This window comes from Nyctereutes procyonoides, unplaced genomic scaffold (genome assembly GCF_905146905.1).
Source record: "Nyctereutes procyonoides isolate TBG_1078 unplaced genomic scaffold, NYPRO_anot_genome, whole genome shotgun sequence".
NCBI classification, from domain to species: Eukaryota; Metazoa; Chordata; class Mammalia; order Carnivora; family Canidae; genus Nyctereutes; species Nyctereutes procyonoides.
This window is the reverse complement of record NW_026575142.1, coordinates 768,563-781,015: the sequence shown is the minus strand read 5'-3', so window position 1 is coordinate 781,015 and position 12,453 is coordinate 768,563. Positions and strand designations below refer to the sequence as shown.

The 12,453-nt window shown below is 42.3% G+C and overlaps 1 long non-coding RNA gene across 1 annotated transcript; it reads right to left on the bottom strand.

The window, feature by feature from the left end:
* Positions 1–6,987: 6,987 nt before the first annotated feature.
* Positions 6,988–11,750, bottom strand: LOC129498410 (uncharacterized). The gene is made up of 3 exons (XR_008662125.1): positions 11,641–11,750; positions 10,004–10,143; positions 6,988–7,067 (listed from the first exon to the last, which is right to left on the bottom strand). It is a non-coding gene; the product is annotated as an uncharacterized LOC129498410 (long non-coding RNA).
* Between the last annotated feature and the right edge of the window lie 703 nt (positions 11,751–12,453).

Sequence of the window (12,453 nt, the reverse complement as noted above, 5' to 3'; positions counted from 1 at the left end):
AGCAGGGCCCGGCCACCTCTGCTAGGCCTCCCGGGATGTGACTCGCCCGGGGCAATATTGTGGGGCTGCTGGTTCGCTGAGGTGCTTTCTTGTAACTGTTAAAATACAAATTGAAATGATTTTCTCCCAAAGCCTTGTGACAGGCACCCGAAACTAAAGCGCTCCCTACATTCATCAGTCCTGCCCTTACTACGGAACAGTCAGCAGATTTTTAAACAATAGCTGCTTAGTGGGACAAAAAACTATTAGCTTGACTGTTGCGCCAGATGACGAACTTGGCCACGGAACCCCTGTGTCTCCGTTAATCCCTGCATAGGCCTTTAGATAGTTTGTCCTTTCTACAGGAGGAAGCTGTTTGGCCAAGGAGAAATACTGATTTTAGTGTAACCACACATAAGTACAAATGCACCAAAATAAGTTAAAAAAAAAAAAAGAAAACTTGACATTCCTCATATATTTTGGATCCTAACCCTTTATCTGATGTCATTTGAGGGGAAATATCTTCTCCCATTCTGTAATTGCCTTTTAGTTTTGTTGATTGTTTTCTTTGCTGTTCAGAAGCTTTTTATTTTGATGAAGTCCCAGTAGTTTATTTTTGCTTTTGTTTCTGTGGCCTCAGGAGACATATCTAGAAGGATGTTGTTAGAGAAATTACTGCCTGTGCTCCCTTCTAGGATTTTTTATGGTTTCAAGTCTCACATTCAGGTCCTTAGTCCATTTGGAGTTGATTTCTGTGTGTGGTGAAGGTCCAGTTTCATTCTTTTGCAGGCACCTGTGCAGCTTCTCCAGCACCATTGGTTGAGGAGACTGGCTTTTTCCCACTCTATATTCTTGCCTCATTTGTCGAACATTCACTGACCATATAATCGTGAGTTCATTTCTGGGCTTTCTGTTCTGTTCCATTGACCTATGTGGAGATTCCTCAAAAACTTAAGAGTGGAACTGTCACATGATCCAGTAATCGCACTACTGGCTATTTCCCCAAAGAATATGAGGATGGCGATTCGAAGGGATACATGCACCCCTACGTTTATTGCAGCATTATTCACAATAGTCAAATTGTGGAAGCAGCCCAAATGTCTTTCAGTAGATGACTGGATGAAGAAGATGTGGTCTATAATACAATGGAATATTATTAAGCCATAAAAAAAGAAAATTTTCCCATTTAGAACAACATGGATGGATCTAGAGAGTATAAGCCTAAGTGAAATAAGTCAATCAGAGAAAGACAAATATCACATTATTTAACTCATATGTGGAATTTAAAAAACAAACAAAAGGGGAAAAAAGAGACCAACCAAAAGCTGGGCTCTTAAATATAGAGAACAAACAGATGGTTATTACGAGGGAAGGTGGATGGGGGGATGGATGAAATCAGTGAAGGGTATGAAATGTACACTTTTCTGATGAGCCCTGAGTAACATATGGAATCGTTGAGTCACTATATTGTACACCTGAAACTAACATAGCACTGTATGTTAACTATACTGGAATTAAAATTTTAAAAACAATAATAAAAGAAGACAGAGGTAGTGTCACAGCACAATCCCCTAGGATTCTGGAGCAAAACAATGCTTTCTCTAGCAAAGAATGACTTGATTTTTAAAAAGTCAAATATGGTTAAATACAATATATTTTCCTTCTTCTCTTGAGTTTTCTAAAGTGTACTTGACAACAGTAGCCAAAATTATAGCCCTACCTACTGTGGATCTAAATGTATGTAGAGGAAATATTTAATATAAGTATATTGTAAATAGAGATGAGGAAAGGGACAGCTAACATGACGTAACCCAGGCAGATTTTATGTTTACATGAAAGCTAAAAAGCTTTACAAAATAGAGATACTCAAAAACAATATGAATCAAATTAGAATTCTAAAAAAAATTAAAGTAGAACATGGGAAGGCAGGAAAAAATATAAATAAATATTAGAATAAACAGAAAACAAAAAATGATATGGCACAGCACCTGGGGTGACTTGGTTAAGCATCTCAGTCTTTTTTATTTTTTTTTAAGATTTTATTGATTTATTTATTCATGAGAGACACAGAGAGATGCAGAGACACAGGCAGAGGGAGAAGCAGGCTCCCTGCCGGGAGTCCGACGCGGGACTCAATCCCGGGACCCCGTGATCACACCCCGGGCCAAAGGCAGATGCTCGACCACTGAACCACCCAGGTGTCCCATGACTGGTTTCTTTCATTCATCGTGTTTTCCAAGCACCCCCCCCGGAGGCCGTTATTCTGCCCCCAGAGACGTCCACATGCAAACCTTGAAATCAGAAAATAAGTTACACAACAAAGGGGATTAAGCTTAGAGATGGAATTAAGGTTGCTAATGAGCTACCGAAAAATAGAGAAATTATCCTAATAATTTCTGTGGAAAAAATAAATATCACTGTGGAGTGAGCCTAATAAAACCACAAGAGTCCTTAAAAGTGGAAGATGGAGGAGGAAGAGGAGGTCAGAGTGATGCTGTGAAAAGGACTAGACCCACCATTGCTGGTTTGAAAGATGAAGAAACAGGGTCATGAGCCGTGGAATGTGGTTCCTTCCTCCAATGTGGCTGGAGGAGGAAAGGAAAAAAAAAAGTCTCTTCTCCAGAGAATTCAGAAAGCAATACCGTCCACTGACATCTTGATTTCAGCTTGGTGAGTCTTCCAAACTACAGAACTGTAAGATCATTTGCTTTAATCCACTAAATTTGCATCAATTTATCAACAGTAGCAATAGAAAATACATATATTCTTAATACAGGGCTTTACAGTTATAAAATTCCCTCTAAGTCATGTATAGCTCCATTCCACAGTTTTAGTATGTTTTGTCTTCATTTTCATTCATCTCAAAGTATTTTCCAATCTCCTCTCTGATTTTTCCTTTGCTTTATTAAGATTGTGGTTTTCTTTTTGATGTTCACATATTTGTGAATTCCCCAAATTTCTTTCTCTTATTGATTTCTAGTTTTATTCCATTGTGGTTCGAGAACATACTTTGTATGATTTCAATCCTTTTAAGTGTATTTATTGAGGTTATTTTATGGCCTCGCCTATGGTGTATCTTGGAAAATACCCTAACTACACTTGAAAAGAGTGTGTATCTGCTGTTGTTGGGTGGATGAAATCCAGGGAAAAATAAGAATGAACAACAGTAGGCAAAGAGATGAAAAGTTAAGAGGGGTACATACATATCAGAGAATACTTACGTTTGACTCTATATTTTGGGATCAATGTGACTGAGAATGTAAGTTGTAGATATACCATGGGGACATCTAGAACAGGGTAAAGGACGTGGAAATGAGTTTTCCTAAATTTTAAAAAGTAGTGGGTGATTTTTAAACTGGACAGCAAATGTTCATTTTCTTATTTCAGGATGAAAAACACTTGACACCAAAGTGGAAAAAACTTGATTCCAAACTATGGTAGTGAGATTCACAATTTCAGTGTTCCCAAAAGAAAGCATATCCCTTATATATGGACTTTAAAATGCAATTCATCAGTGTCGGAAAAACGTCCGCTGCTGGTTTCCGTCTCTGGCTCCTACGTGTTGGCAACCCGATGAGACTTCATCTCACAGAGCGCATCCAATTTCTTTAACCAGCATCCTAGAAATCGGTTTAGTTGTATGGGAATATAGAGAATTTAGCTCGATATATGTAAGTTGTAAACAGTCCAGAGCTCAAGTTGCTAGAGATTATGAAGTTTACATATTTGTTACCAATCATTAATATTGAATATTTTTATATTTCTTCTGCAAACGGAAAGTATAGTTGTACAGCTAGATTCTGAGATAATATTGATGTTCCAAAAAGTTATTCTTCCCAAGAATCTTTATCTATGTGCTTTCTCCACATGTTATCACTTCCAAATAGATTCTCTAGTACCGTATGACTTTAGTTTAAAGCAGAAGCATCAAAGTGGGAGGATACGTTAAAGACACATTTTTTAAAAATCTCGGATTCATTTGAGATTTAGAAGATCTATTTAATGATGTTTTAAAGTTGAAATACAATAGTTGATGCTATTTCTTGGGCATTAAAGCTCATTAGCTGGAAGTTGAGGGTTCAGTTATTATAACAACAGGCACATGGCTGTTCCTCTACGGTCGCACACGAAATTCTGTGGGACAACTTTGCAGCGCTGCCCTTGGATCCGGTTCTTGTCACCTCTCTGAGCCCTTAGGAAATCACAGTGATCTAGGAATACATTTACATAAATAAGCATTATGTTGGCATCTATTTATGAATCTCCTAGACTGATGACAGCTTGGCCTGTATGATGCCACTGTTTGCAAGTAAAACATATTTTTTATCCCAAATTCTGATTTTAATCCAATAATCAACACTACCAGAACACAGGACTAATTGCAAGAAATGGAGTTTTACGTGGTGCACACCTGCATGGAATCAGTAATTTGCATCTGGGGAATCTGGCTTTCCTATCACGGAGGTCAACAGAGAGTAAACGCTGCTTGCTATTTCCAAGAGAAGTTAATCAGCCCATTATAATCAATCCACCTTGCAAAACTGAATAGAAGATTAAGTAAAAAAAACAAAAGTACCTCTATTAAGTCATGATTAGGTCACTCAGGATCAGATAAAGGAAAAAAGTAGTGGTAAGTCTAAATAAAACACACTTCCTCGTAGGTGGTCATAAAATCACAAAATAGAAAGAATATTCAGTTAAGCTCAGGGGCATCATTCTTACTAGAATATGAAAATAATTTTGGAATTGATATGCCCCTTTGTGGATTTTAAATGGCGATCAAACTTAGTCATTTTTTTTTTTAACTTAAATAGCATCACAGGGGAAAAAAAAAAACAGAGCCAAAAAGATTTTTTGCAGCCCTAAGCATGGCAAGGATTATGGTTTCCTGCATTGGTTTAAAATCAAAAAAAGAAAACAAACCTAAATTATAAAGTAATTGTAAGAAATTACAAAATGTTCTGATTTTTACCGTGGAAGTTAACTTCACAATTTTTGAAACATCAAAAATCAAATTATTTCCAAAACATTGCTGATGGCCCACACTGCTGTGCGCAGTTGGCCTCCGAGGGTGCGTCAGCCTAGGGCCAGGCCAGGAGATGGCCTGCGGTGGCCCTGCTGTCTGTAGGGTCCCAGCAGGAACGCGGCGGCGAAGACAAACTGACGACCCTGGAACCTGCCTTTGCCCCCAACGAGAACCACCAGAGGTTACTAGTCTGCACAAAAACCAGCCATGTGGTGCTGTAGTCACCCCAAGGCGACACCGCTTTACGGTTCTCCACGTTGTGCGATGCTAGGAATCTGCACAACGTGTCAGTCCTTTTTTTTTTTTTTCAGAATTTTTTGCAGATATGTTTGAGCATGGGTAATGTAATTTAAAGATGTATGGCCCTTGGATATTCAAATCCAAATTGGTTTGTTGTCTACATGTATCAGTCGAGAACATGCTTGCCCGTGCGCATAGATAATGTAGCGAGAGCCATTTGGGGATGAGTTCAGTTGGTGTTACATTTCTAATGCTCTTTTCTTACTAGTTCTTGCTTGGCCTTAAATTTCTTCTTTTCTGACAAATTAGACACTCTTCAAATTTTACTAATGAGACTAATATTTCCCCCATTGAATCAAAAGGATTAGTTCATTGTATTTGAAAATGAAAATAATTTTCCCTGGGAGAACGCACGAGACCCAAACTCTCCATGGTATAATATATATTCATGCACTTTCAAAACCCAATTCCTTTTGGCTTACGGTGTGAAGTTAGCTATTTTTGTTACATAATTTGCCGAGGCAGGAATGCACGCTGAGCGATAACTGTTACAAGGTTGACGGGATCCAGGGCCTGGGTCAGAGGACCTGAATTTCAGTCTTTTTCTGGCACGTTCAGCTACATTAATTTGCAGACTCGATTTCCTTCTCTGTAAAAGATTAATACATGCTAAAGTAACAGCAGCATGATAATGATTTAAAAGGGCATATACAAAAATTTTGAGCTCCCTAAACTCTGGGAGGAATTTAGGGAAAACAGATCTTGACGGTGGGAATTATGGGCTAAAATTCAGAGAAAATATTGCTGTCTGTGGGAGTCAGCTGCCTGAGTGCAGAACGATGGATCTTCAATTTGCTGATTATGGGAGAAGCACCCCGGCTTTCAGAGGACCACTGCTTGCCTACACGTGAACAGTGGGATTTCATTGCTTAAAAACTCATGAAAGCGCCTCTTGCATCGGTGGCCACACTGACAACGACGGAGATCATTATTTCAAGAACTGGGATGTTTCCAGAATCACTGCAGCAACCCTCTAACTGGCTAAAAGCTTCCCTGCCTTTTTTAGTGTCCACCTTCCAATTTATTTTACACAAGCGCAAAAGGATATTTTGAAATTTTAACATGAAACGTCCTGGCTTAAAACCAGTCCGTGGTGCCCTACTGCTTTAGGCAAAAGCGTTCACATCCCTCGGCGTGACATACCCACTCCCCAGGGGTAAGACTCCCGTTAATCCTCTGGCATCATTGGTGCCCACCCCGTCTGCCCCGCTCGCCCTGGGTACTAGTCATGACAAACTACCTTGTCACAGCGGGTTGTCTCGGTTCCTCTCGTGTTTACCTGGAGTGCACCCTCTGCCAGCACCTCTCCTTACCCTGTTCCAATCCTCACTCTTGACTCAGTATCCCTGGAGCAATCCTTATTATTTTTTTTAAGACGGAGTTTAATCATCATGTGCTTTAAGAACTACTTTGGGTGAAGTGATCACTCCTATCAATGATCAGTACATTCCCATGGCAGCCGAGAGGCCGGACCCCGGGACCAAGTATGGTGCCTCAGGACTATGCGATACAAGAAACACAGCGGTCAAGACCTAGGCTACCATCAAGGGAACAGGAAAATCAAAAGGCCACCATGGGAGTAAGAGAGATTCCTAGAACCCAGAGATCTTGGAGAAGATCTCTTTAAAAACAACACTGATAACAATAACAACAAAACCTTAAGTTACTTTACTTACAGATTCAGCCACAAAGAGTTTTCCTTGATTCTTACCTCCCTTTGGTACCACGGGCAACTCCACTCATTCTAGCTCTACTCTCCTGTCTGGAAATTTTAAACGAACAATAGAGCTTTTTCAGTTTATATAACATAAAAGCTGGAGAGTTATGCCTCGGTCCCAGAGTGACCCCTAAGTTTATTACATTCTTAATATCCAAAATGCACTTTTTGTGAATAATTGTCAGAATGCACCTCTTCATTTCCTGGTTATGTCTATAATATAGTTGTTTTCCTACCTCTAGTTTTAGCCTGGAGCATAAACTGGGGTCAAACTTTGGACATTGAAGGAAGAGTCCATTAAAATCCTTGTTCTAAGACCATTAGGCTTATTGAAAATGAATATTCCAGATGTCATTATTGCCCCTCCAGCAAGGAATAATATGCCTTGCAGACTGTAGAGAAAGGCTATGTAATTCAGCCGTGCTCACACCATCCTAGATCTGACTGCACAGCCCTCCTCTAGGAATTCTGTTCTCTTCCCCATCAGACACTCTTGGCCATTCCCAGCTCTCCTTTAAATTACACCAATGCTCACTTTCATAATAAATTTGCTTTATCAGGGCAGGGCTGTTTATTTTTTTTAAGATTTTATTTTTAGCTAATCTCCACACCCAGCATGGGGCTCAAACTCACAACCCTGAGACCGCGAGTTCCATGCCTTACTGACTGAGCCAGCCAGGCACCCTTAGCAGGGTGAGGTTAATATTATAACTTTGTTCTTAGTGTACTCCTCAATGTTCAAAAACTTTTTTTTCACTTTTTATACTCCAAATTATATGGACTTCAGTTCAAGCTAAATCCTGACCCATTCTGAGGTGAATGAGAAAGGAAAATATGTCTTGTATTTCTCAGTACTTTGTAAATCTTGTCATAGGTAATAGTTCACTTTCTGTCAAAAAACAATTTTTTTAACAAAATGTGACATTCTTAAAGCATGATTTTCTTAAAGCATGTATAACACATTACTTACAAAATTCTGTTTAATGTTTCCTCATCACGAGACCCCGGTGTCAGAAATGTTATTTAATTATTTGGCGGTGGAGCACCTGGGTGGCTCAGCTGTTGTTAAGTGTCCAACTCTTCATTCCCACTGAGGTCGTGATTTCAGGGTCACGAGGTGGAGCCTTGCATTGGGCTCTGGGCCTGGGGTGGAGCCTGCTGCGGATTCCTCTCCCTCTGCCCACCCCCCACTCCATGTGCTTACAGGGCATTCTCCTCTTTCTCCCAAAGAATTATTTTGGTGATGTGTGTTTATAAATATATATAGCATATAAATATATAATCATATAATATGTGATTAAATTATAAATATTATATGGATGTATAAATATGTATAATATAAATATACAATATGTATATAAATATGTAAAAAATTAAATAAATATATATGTAATATATATGCAAATATAAATATGTATATATAAATACACAATAATTCAATAGTACAGACATATTTAAAATATTTTTCTCCATCCATTATACCTCATACTTCTCAAAATGATACTTCATATCCACAGACCAATCTTTTCTTTTTAATTTTAATTTTTATTTATTTATTTTTCCACAGACTAATCTTCTGATAAACATCCTCTTTCCTATTCATCGACATAATATTTGAAAAAAATATATTTTATATACTTATTTTATATATGATATTTTAGACAGAAAAAATAAAGAACGAATATGAATTACAGGCGCGTTTTAGCACCTATGGATGAAGTGCAACAACTGATATGAAGGATTTCAGTTTGATCTCACTGATACTGTGATCTTTGTGTCATATAATATGTTCTGAACTCAGTCTAAAAGTCAGTATCACACGTGATTCTTTTTGTTTTCATGGGGTATGGTTCTAGCCAAAGATCACTTTAGATGCCAAGGGGGCTAAGCAGGGAAACTGGTTTTCTCAGAGAATCTCTAACTGAAAGCAAAAAGTACTTTTTTCCCTAACAATCTCATCTGTGTCTCGGTCAAACCTGCCATCTGACTAATTAACTACAAGGAAGGAGGACCAAGAGCCTCATTTCCCCCCCCCAAGTATCCCAGCGTACAAATCGCAGTCATTAGGCGTATCCTGTTGTGGAAAACAAAACTTCTATTTCTGGATTGGAGATGTGATAGGTTCTCCTTCAGGTTCTTCTTTTTTTAAAGATTTTATTTATTTATTCATGAGAGGCATGGAGAGAGAGGCAGAGGCACAGGCAGAAGGAGAGGCAGGCTCCCTGAGGGCCAATGGGACTCGATCCCCGGACCCTGGGGTCATGACCTGAGCCAAAGGCAGATGCTCAACCACTGAACCCCCCAGGAGCCCTTTCTTTTAGGTTCTGACCAAAAAATGGCCACACGAAGATGGAGTCTCATGGAGTCAGGCTCTAATTCTGGGGAACTTCCCTTTTGTTGGTACTAAAATCATCAGAGAATAAATGTCAGATGTAAAAATATTCTTTGACACTGGGGAGTAGCCCTAGAGGTTACTGAAGATAGTGACCTTGTATGTGCTTCAGAAGACCCAAAATTCTGTCCCCTAAAGAATTTGGACATTTTTTTTTTAATACGGTAGGTTTTAGTGCAGAATAACAGAAGGAGAAAAAAAACCTCTTTTCTAATCTTTTAAAGATAGTTCTTAAAAGTGTATATTATTGAAACCGGTGATTATTCAATATATTAAATGTAAATGTATGCCTAAGAATTTCTATCACTTGCATTAATCAAATTAGAGTAATTCAATGATTTTTTGAATATTTTATAATACTTTAAAGGTTCTGCATAATTCAGATATTAAGATTTCTCCTTAAATTATTTTACTTAATAAACTTATTTAAGCATCTATTAGACATAAGTCCTTCTAGGCTGCCAGGAAAATCAATATATGACCGTGAGCACCCTCGGGGAATGTGCGGCCGATTCAAATCACTTATAGGAAATTGTATGAAGATAATCACTCATTAAACTAGATTCAGAGACATAAGATAGTGTATTACTCCGTGTGCTGAGTGGGCGAAGCTTCGTAGAGTTTAGCTGCTCAATGTTGCTCTTTCTTAAAGGCCAGAGAATCGCATGTCGGACCTTCCCCTCGTCTGCAGGGATGTTTGTCTCGAACAGGCGGAGGGTATGGACTCGCCTGGAAATGAATCCCAAGACGTTTAGCCCTTTAGTTACACCCTTGAAGACCGTCGGGGCCTTGGCCCCTACAGACGCCTGAACACAGGCCGGGGCAGAGGCCGACGTGCAGCAGCCTCCCCTCTGCGGCCTGCTGCCCCCTCCCACCCCTCCCCCTCCCTCCTCCTCCCTCCCTCCTTCCCCCTCTCTCCCGTCCCACTCCTCCCTCCCCCTCTCTCCCCCTCCCCCCTCCCTCCCCCTCTCTCCCCTCCCCCTCTCTCCCCTCCCACCCTCCCCCTCCCCCCTCCCACCCCTCCCCCTCCCACCCCCCCTCCCTCCCTCTCCCTCCCCCTCTCTCCCCTTCCCCCTCTCCCCCCTCCCCCCTCCCCCCCCACGCCGAGCAAGCACGTGGCAAGCACCTGCACCCGTAGCCGCAGCCTACAGGCTGCTCCCCTGCGGCCCGACCGGCCCTCCCCGCACAGGGCCTGCGCCCCCCCCAGGACCCCCAGGCCTCCGCTGGGGTCACCTCCCGGAGTGTTTCTAAGGAGCAGTAACCGCGTCCTCTGGGGCAGGAGGAAGGCGAAGCGAGGCCTCCGACCCCAAGCGAGGCCCATGGAAGGGGCGGCCGGCCGGGGGGGGGGGGCGGCTGATGAGGGGACAAGGCTGCCCCCACCCCCTGTGGTCGGGGCTTGAACCAGCGACAGTGACCACAGCCACCGGCGCCGCATGTCTCGCTTCGGAGCCCACGGTGGGAACCGGGTGCGGGCGACCGGCCGACTGCTTGGGCCTCGGGGGCCAAGGCCGCCTGCCCCGCCCCAGATGGGTGCCCGCGTGGCCAAGGCCCTCCTACGCCCACTGCCCCCACTGCCCCACTGCCCCCACTGCCTCACTGCCCCCCACAGCCCCCCACTGCACCACTGCCCCCACTGCCCCCCACAGCCCAGCACTGCTCCCCACTGCACACACTGCCCCCCACTGCCCCACTGCACCCCACTGCACCGCACTGCCCTGCACTGCCCCCGACTACCCCCACTGCTCCCCACTGCTCCCCACTGCCCCCCACTGCCCTCCACTGCCCCACTGCTCCCACCCCCCCCACTTCACCCCACTGCTCCCCACTGCTCCACTGCTCCCCACTGCCCCAATGTCCCCCACTGCCCCCCACTGCTCCATGGCTCCATGGCCCACCCCGGCCATGTAGGTCGGAGGGGAGGCATATGGCCAAGGCAGGGGACCACGGACAGCTGCGATGCTCATTGTCCCTTTCTCCCAAAGACAGAGATTTTGACCCTACTTTACAACATTTTCCTGCTCTAGGAGGTTTACTATTTTCACGACAACCTTGTAAAATTGCATTTCTAGGGCAGTTTATCACTGTTTTTTATTCTATGCTCTTGAAACTTTCCAGAACCCTTAACCAAGGAGGCTTCGGTAAGTGGAGGCAGCATTTGGGCCCAACCAAGAGTCAGAGAGGAAAACAGCAGTAGTGACTCGGCCCGCGGATTTACCCCAAGCTTACCCGGCTGGGCCCACGGGACAAAGGACAGACCTTATGCACAACAGGGCCAGGAGGCGGCGGGATTTGCAGCAGGCTTCGTGGGCCTTGCCCCTTGCAGGGACACAGAGTTCTCAAAGGCCGACTCTGCCCTGAATTAAGCTTATTGACACACAAAGTATGCGGCGTATAAATATTTAATTACATAACTGCGGAGTCCTCCTAGTGAACCCTGCTCCCCATTCTCCACGTGGCCACATTGTAAAAGGCAGGATTACAAGCTCCTTTTTTCTTTTTTTTTTTTTTTTTTTAAGAAAGAACTTAATAAAGTAATAAAAGTGACCTGAATAAGCCTGATTTCTAATTTGGAGATCATTGCAGAGATAACTCAATTTTTTTTTAACTTTTAGAATGTAGGATTCATGACTTTTTACTTTTCTGAAAATTATGAACTGATTTTTTTTTTCTTCCCAGGGAGCTACGTGGCATATCTTCATCCACAGATTCACTTTTGCCTTTGGACTCTTTCTCACCCTTCCCCTCCTTGGGGAGAGAGAAGGGGAATAAAAAAGGGCTGTTTCAGCCAACTGGCTTTATTAAAGCTTTCTCATCTATGAGGCATGAGAATATGTTTGCAAATCTGCTTCTTTTCTGATTGGCAGGGAGAAGGACAATTGCTCTTTAATTAGAACCTTCTGAGCCCCATCATATGGTTTAACCCAGGTGTTTATCTCAAGCCCAGCACCAGTTGAGGACATGGGTCAACTGATAGTTTTATTTAATTATCCAACAATGCAGGATTTACCCCAGCGGGTTATTTTCTTTGTTGATATTAGA